Genomic DNA, 8,585 nt, shown 5'->3' with positions numbered 1-8,585 from the left:
CAATATTTGGAAGAAGGTTCATGTAGAAAGAAATAAAACAAATTATCAATTACCAAAACTAATATTGACGCAAAATAAGTTACTCCCTTTTACAATAGATAATCTTTCCTTTAGAGAATGGGAGAAAAAATGGATCAAAAGAATAGAAAATTGTTTTTCAGGAAATAGATTATTATCCTTTGAACAAATGAAAGATAAATACAATATAACTCAAGATACAGTGCTGGCATATTATCAATTGAGATCCTACTTGAAGGACAAATTAGGAAGCAGTCTGAGTTTACCAGAGGGAAGTAACTTTGAATATGTGATTACAGATACAATGATAATCAAAAGATTTATAATAAATATGTATATTAAACTGCAAGAAAAGGAGAATGAGGAAACAAATGGTAAAACTAAACAAAAATGGGAACAAGATTTAAATTTAAAGATAAAAAAAGGAAACATGGGAGAAGTTATGTTCTGGAACGATGAGAAATACAATAAATTCGAGGTTACGTATGATACAATATAACTGGATACACAGGCTATACATTACACCTCAAAAGTTAAATAAATGGGACCCAACAGTATCTGATAGATGTTTTCGATGTAAAAAAGAAATGGGAACAACAATTCATGCAATCTGGACATGTGAGAAAGTAGAAAAATTTTGGGAAGATCTAAACCAAATATTAAATAAAATTACAGAAAACAATATACCAAAGAATCCAGAGATCTTCCTCCTAAGTAACATAAAAAACAAAGAATTTGGAATTGATTTGGATGATGCACAAAAAAGATTTGTTAAGATAGCTCTAGACGTAGCAAAAAAATGTATTATGTCAACCTGGAAATCGGAAGATAATTTGAAAATACAACAATGGTATATAGAAATGAATAAATGTATTCCATTAGAAAAAATAACATATAGTTTAAGAAATAATATTGAAATATTTGAACAAATATGGGAGCCTTAAATGAAACACAATAGCGAAAACCTACCGGGGACATTCACTACCTAAATTAACGAAAGGAGAAGGAAATGAAAAGAATTGACTCAGTGGAATTTCTTGTTTATTTTTATTGAATGACAACATTGTTTGACTGGTTTAATGTATCCTAGATTTTGTACTTTAAATGGATGGGAGGGGGGAGGTAGGGAGGGGGGAGGTAGGGAGGGTGGGATGGGAGGGGGGGGGAGAAAATGGCACTGTATATATTTGAAAAGGAAAAAGTATGTATCATGGTTAATGTGGATTATGGTGTGAAAAATTTAAAAAAATTTTTTAAATGGTTGTTTTATATGAATACTAGTTTTAAAAAATGGTTATTTAATTTGGCTTGACATTTTCCTTTATTTTGTTTGTAACCAGAATATTTTGACAGAAATTAAAAAAAAACATTTATATTGCTCTTTGCCTTATCTGAGCTTATTTCTGGTCTCAAGCTGATGAGAGATTGCATAAAACAGCCAAATTTCTTCACTCCACTGATGAGCTGATTTTAAAAAGCAACTCATCAAAGCTATTCCTCTTTATTAATACTACCTAAGTCAAAGGATTGCTACAACAAATGGCCCCAAAGTGAGTGAGTTCTGGAAACATGCAGCATACTTCCTTCCAGTGGAGTTTCCAGCTGTGAATGAAGCCTGAAATGTTGGGCTCCCAGCCAAATAAAAATGGTTAAAGAATTCAGGACATTTGGGGAATTTCAGTTGAACCTGACTCAGCAACATAGAACTATCAATAATTTCAGATTGAAAGTTGGATTTTTCTCTTCTAGAAGAAACATTGGAAAAGTACCTATTTTTATGGTAATAACTGATCATTTTTAGCAATTATGCTGATACATACATTTCAACTATCCTATTTCAGAAAAGGAAATTTCATCAGCTCAGTGGGAAAACATCTGATCAGGGCACATCTGTTATAATAAATCCACTTAAAATTTAAATATATGCCTTGGAAGGTTTTTTTTAAATAATATACATTGGCTTGAAATGGTTGTTAATACCAAATGGACTTTGCTGCATTCCCAAGGATTCACTATTTCACCTCAGCTCCACCTGCTGTACGCCGAATAGAATCTGCTGGAGCAGATTGAAGCTGGTGATGGTCTGCAGCAATTGATACAATGCATTAGTTTAATTATGCTTGTTAACTCCTCATTATTGCTGCCAATGTTTGCTCATTATAAATAGGTGTTACAGCTGGGCTTTCATTCATCAGGGATCCAAAAGCACAGATTATTAAATTGATCTTCCCCTGCTTAAATTAGATTGTGGATAATTGCCCATGAGTGTCGGAGGGGAAACTATTGGGTGGTTGAGCCATCAATGCTACCCAGTGGGCTACTATGACTGTCAAACAAACTGTATGTTTATTTTCTTTCCTCCTTTCTCAGAAAGGGTCCACAAATGCTGGCTGAGTTCTTCCAACATGTCTATTTCTATCTCTGATTCCAGAGATGGCATCTTTTCTACTAGATAGAATGGATTTTCTTTATTTCTTCCACCTGTCACTGTCTTCCATCTCAACACTCCCCAGCTCCACCTGTCCATCATCCTTCACTCCTCATTCAATACATTGACTCCCTCACCTTCTCTTTTTAATACTGCCTGTTTTCCCTCTCTTTCCTCAGTCCTGAACTAGGATTTTTGACCTGAAGTGTTGACTGTCCATTTCCCACCAATGGATGCTGCTTGGTCTGCTGAGTTCCTCCATTAAGTTTTCTTTGCACATGGGATGTTTCTCTTTGTTTTGCATTTTAAAAATATTGAATATGACTTCATAACAATGTTAAAGTTTAATACTTCAAAATAAATTCAAAGCATTAAAAAGAATCAAATTTACTGACACTTATTCCAGTCCCTTGTAATTTTCCACAGAAATTATTGGGGAAGAGCAGTATGCACTAGTAGGGAGAGGAGCATACAGAATTTTAAATCTCCTGCCTTACCAACTTGTTAAGGAGACCTGTGCCCTTGTTTCCCCCCATTCTATGTCCTCCTAGATTTCAGATTTATTCTAAAGCATGAAAAATACCATGAACAGATTACATTGACTGAAGATAGCCTCACGTTGCTGACAGTCACGGCAAAACAAAAATATACAAGTTATGCAGGTAACGGTTGAAGAAGAGCCTGGGCCATAGATGAATCATTGGAAATTTAAACTGCACTTCAGAACAAATTGATTTGGGGGTCATTTATCAGTGCACCCCCAAGATCATAGAGTCCTACAGCACAGACCAATTTGTCCATACTGCCTAATATTTGATCCATATTCCTCTAAATCACTGGTTCTCAACCTTTTTCTTTCCACTCACATACCACTTTAAATAATCCCGATGCCATCAGTGCTCTGTGCTTAGTAAGGAATTGCTTAAGATGATATACGAGTGGGAAGGGAAGGATGAGAATCACTGCTCAAGACCCAATTGTTAGTGAAATAATTTGCTTGAAAAATTGTTATTGGCCCATTTCCTTTGGAGTTCTGAAACTGTGCACACAACAAGTCAACTAGGTACAATTAAAATAGTAGTTTTCAAACATTTTCTTTCCATCCACATACCACCTTAAGCAATCCCTTACTAATCAGAACACCTATGGCATAGGGAATACTTAGTGGTATGTGAGTGGAAAGAAAAAGTTTGAGAACCATTGTCCTATGCAAACCCATTACAAAGGTAATACAGGGAAATGAAGTTGAAGAGGCAAAAATAGGCCATTGTATGAAATAAGTTAACAATGGCAACAAGGCAGGATTAATGGATTTTCTTATTAATAGATAAAGCATTTGTAATAAGATAGAAGAATAAAGAGCACGTATAAATAAACAGGACGAATCTGACAGGCATGACAGGCATTATGGAGATGGCTGCAAGGGTGGATCAAAACTGGTGTATTTCAATTTCGAAGTGCTCCCCAAAAGGGTTCCGTGAGCTACAAAGTTTGGGAAGCCCTGCCCTAACCCAAGGTGTATGACTAAATAAAAAATGTACTTCGTTCATGAAGTAAAACAGCAAATATTAAAATTTGAAATTATACCAAGAGGCTATGAAAGTAATTCAGGAATAGTTGTAAAAGCACAAAAGTGCTGGAGGAGGAACTATTACCTCCATGATAGGTAAAGATACTATATATGTTTTGGGCAAGAGCCCATCACCAAGGTATCCGCAAAAAACAGTCAGGCATCTAAAATGAAAAGGCTGGGGGAAGAGGGAAGAAAGGGCAGGGGAAGGTGAACCAGCCAACGGGCAAAAGGTAATAGTTGGTAAATAATAGATCAAATAAGAGCAGAGGTGACAGTTGATCTAGGTTCAGAAGATACAGCCACTCAAGTTGCTGTAAATAGTCAACAGGTAAAGCAGCATCCGTGGAAGGAGAAACACGTAATGTTCCAGGCTGAAGAACTGTCAACATCGAGAAAGAGGGAAAACAAGTTTATTTTAAGTTGCAGAGGCATTGTGGGGATGGGGTGGAGGTCATGGAGCTGTGTGTGGGGGGAAAGAATAGGTAGGACAAAGGGAATATCTTTGATATGAGATGACATGAGGATACATTGTCGGAGTTGCTTGATCAAGTGTAATTAGAAAGAGGTGAACAGAAAGATGAAATTGGAGTGTTTAAAGGGTGAGAATACAAAACAAAGGAACATAAAAGATTAGAAAATAGAAGGCTGCAGGACACACCCAGCAAGACAGGCTGTGCTATTAAAGAGGATAGAACTGAGCCAAAGTTATAGATGGATAACTAGCAGCAGAATTAGCCAGTGAGAAAGTGCATTACTTGAGTTGTACTCAATACCATCCAGAAGGCTATGATGTGCCCAGTCTTGAGATGAGGTGCTGTTTTCCAGTATTTTTCTTTCTCATGTTCTGACAAAGGGTCTTCAACCTCAAATGTTAACTACTTTTATCTTTCCATAGATGTTGCCCTTACTGAGTGTTATTCATGAGTGTGAATATGTACTCACAGTCAATACGAATAGCAAATAATGTCTCCTCCTCACTGATCATCAACACAGACACACCCCAAGGATGCGTGCTTAGCCCACTGCTCTACTTGATATACACCCATGACTGTGTGGCCAGGCACAATTCCAATGACATTTACAAGTTTGCCGATGACACCACAGTTGTTGGCAGAATCACAAACAGCAATGAGGAAGGGAGATCGATCAGTTTGTTGAATGGTGTAATGACAACAACCTTGTGCTCATCATCAACAAAACCAATTATGGACCAGGAGGAAGTCAGGGGAACACAACCCAGTCCTCAAGGGCTCAGTAGTGGAGAGGGTCAAGAACTTCAAATTCCTGGGTGTCAACATCTCCGAGGATTTGTCCTGGAGCCTCCATGTTGATGCAATCACAAAGAAGGCTCGCCAGTGGCTATTCTTTGTGAGGTGTCTAAGGCAGTTCGGTATGTCACTGAAGACTCCCATAAACTTCTACAGGTGTACCGTGGAGAGTATTCTGGCTGGTTACATCACTGCCTGGTATGGACGCGTTAAATCTCAGGGCAAGAATAAACTCCAGAGGGTTGTTAACTCAGCCTGCAACATCACAGGCACCAAACTTCACTCCACCAAGGACATCTGCATGAGGTGCTTTCTTTAAAAAGTAGCCTCTTTCTTCAAAGACCCCCACCACACAGGCCATGCCCTCTTCACTCTTCTCCCATCGGGGTGGGGGGGGGAAGAAAAGGTACAGGAGCCTTAAGACGAGGACTCAGCAGCACAAGGACAGCTCTTTCCCCGCTGCCATCAATCAACCAAAGATACTGCCTTACTTTTCATGCACGATTATTGTTATTCATTTTTTATAGTAATGTTGTAAGATGGTTATAATATGAATGTTTGCCCTGTGATGAGGCCGCTGCAAAACATTGAATTTCGTGACTTGTTCATGATAATAAATCCTGATTCTGATATTACTTATCCACCTGGACTATTTATTATTTATTTTTCTTCCTTTTATATTTATTACATTTTTCTCTTTATTTATTTAATTTGTTCATCTGTTTTACATAATTTGGTGGTTGCAGCAAGTAAGACTTTCATTATATCTGTCCATCATACTGATGTATTTGTCAGTAAACTCATTCATTCGTTCATTTCAGTGTTTATTTCTGATTTTCGGTATTAGCAGTTTTTTGATTTCCGTTGGCCCAGAAGATCCATTTGGGTGGAAATAAAAATTGCAAAGGAAAGAAAACTTTGGAAGAAGTCACAAACAGCGATCACATGGTCGGACTTAAACCATTAGGTTTCATAGTGGAAGATGTAATAAATATTCCACTAATATTGATTATTGAAAGGAAGGCATTAATTACCATCACATCCACAAGAGAATCTGTATTAGGCAGACTAATAGGGATAAAAGCCGAATAGTCCTTTGCTCCAATGCCATGCATTTAAGATTCCAAAAGAGTGGCTGTCAAGATAGAGAAAAGATATAATGTGAGATTGAGAAGACCAAAAGTAAATTATATTCTGGAATTCAGGCACCTCCCCCATTTTTCATCACCTAATACATGTTTGTAAGCTGACAGAACTAATTAATTTTCAGGATTTGGTCCCTCAACAATCTCCAAAAGGTCACACATTTGGAAAGGTGCCATTTTTCAGTTGCAAGGTGATCAGCAGCTCAAAAATAAATGAGATCTTAAAGTGAAACTTTGCACAGCACAGTAATAGCTTTCGTCATTTATACTCTATAATGTAATGGGGAAAAGAAAGCTTATGACTGAAGCATAATTCTAGAGGCCCACAGCCAAGAGATTCCATGGTTCCGTTTGGTTCCTGAAGCCCTGTGAGACAATGTTGTGATCATTGAATAAACACCATGACAACCAGTCAAATACTGTGTATAACTTGTGAAGATTAGTTCCATTCCTTAAGGGTTTATGGGAGTGATGAGAGCTTTATGATGGGGATATTGAGAGAAGTGTCAGTACAGAGATGCAGCTCTGTTTAACACCAGCCTTTACTGAGATTGGATCTGTAAAAAATCCATTGGTTGTCTGCCATTATTAAGGACACTCCAGAAACAAGTTCACATGAACCACAGTAATGGTGCGACAGTATGTCTCTGAGTTTGGAACTCAGCCCCTGTGTATGTGCAAACAACCATCGCATAGTTGAGAAATATAAGAACTGGAATCTTGAGCAAACAACAAACTAACAGAGAAACCAAGAAGTTCAGGCCTCATCTGTGGGTAGATATAGTCAGTCAACATTACAGGTAGATACACTTTACTGAGACTAAAGTGGGAAGGGGAGATATCAAGGAATGAATGAAGCTGAGAGTGGACTGAGATAATGGGATATTGGACTGAAGGTGGAAGAGGTGGAGACATAGGTAGAGATTTCAGATTTATTAAAGAGAACATACATGACATCACATATAATCCAGATTCTTTTTTCCTGCATGCAAGGCAAAATGACCACTTATTGGTAATGCAAAAAAAGTACATAATGTACAAATGTGAACAAATGAAAAAATGTAAACAAACTGGGCAATACAGAAAGAATTTTTAAAAATTAATAAAATGCACAAATAAGAGTCCTTAGATGAGTCTCTGAGTTTGTTGAGGAGTCTGATGGTGGAGGGGGAGTAGCTGTTCCTCAATCTGTTGGTGCGAGTCTTGTTGTACCTATACCTCTTTCCTGATGGCAGTGGCGAGGACAGAGCATCTCCTGGGTGGTGTGGATCCTTGATGATTGCTGCTGCTTTCCAATGGTAGCATTCCTGTAGATGTTCTCGATGGTGGGGAGAGTTTTGCCTGTGATGTACTGAGCTGTGACCACTACCTTTTGGAGGGCTTAATGCTCAGGAGTGTCGGTGTCTCCATACCAGAGCATAATCCAGCCAGTCAGCACACTTTCCACCACATCTCTGTAGAAATTTAACAGGGTTTCTGATGTCATACCAAATTGCCACAATCTCCTCAGAAGTAGAGGCATTGAAATGCTTTCCTCACGATGACATTATTGTTGGTTCCAGGAAAGATCCTCTGATATAAAGACTTCCAAGAACTTAAATTTGCTCATCGTCTCCATCTGTGATCCCCTAATGGAACGTACACTTCTAGTTTTCCCTTCCTGAAGAATCAGCTCCTTGGTTTTGGTGACATTGAGTGGAAGGTTGTTGTTAGTGCACCATTCAGCCAAGTTTTCAATCTCCCTCCTGTATGCTGACTCATCACCTTTCTTTATACAACCCACTCCAGTGGGATCGTTGACAAATTTGTAGATGTTGTTATTGTCGTACCGAGCTTCACAGTCATAGGTATAAAGTGAGTAGAGCAGGGGGCTAAAACACAGCCCTGTGGTGCTCCAGTACTGATGGAGGCATTCAGCGGGCGTCAAGGTGGTGCAGTGCCCCTTGCTGGGGATTTGAAGGACTGCGCCCACCATTTGGAAAATTTTTCAAAATTTACACACCAAATTACCAGTTTCAAGCCTCTTTTATTGCATTTCAATGTAAAAATGGACATTACAAAATAATGTGAATACGTACGTCTGTATACTAATAACATTTTTATTATTTTTATTGACTTTCAAAATGCTTAGCCTTCAGTCATTTGCAATTTAT

Source organism: Narcine bancroftii, chromosome 4 (assembly GCF_036971445.1).
Source record: "Narcine bancroftii isolate sNarBan1 chromosome 4, sNarBan1.hap1, whole genome shotgun sequence".
NCBI lineage: Eukaryota > Metazoa > Chordata > Chondrichthyes > Torpediniformes > Narcinidae > Narcine > Narcine bancroftii.
Note: the sequence above shows the minus strand (reverse complement) of the source record.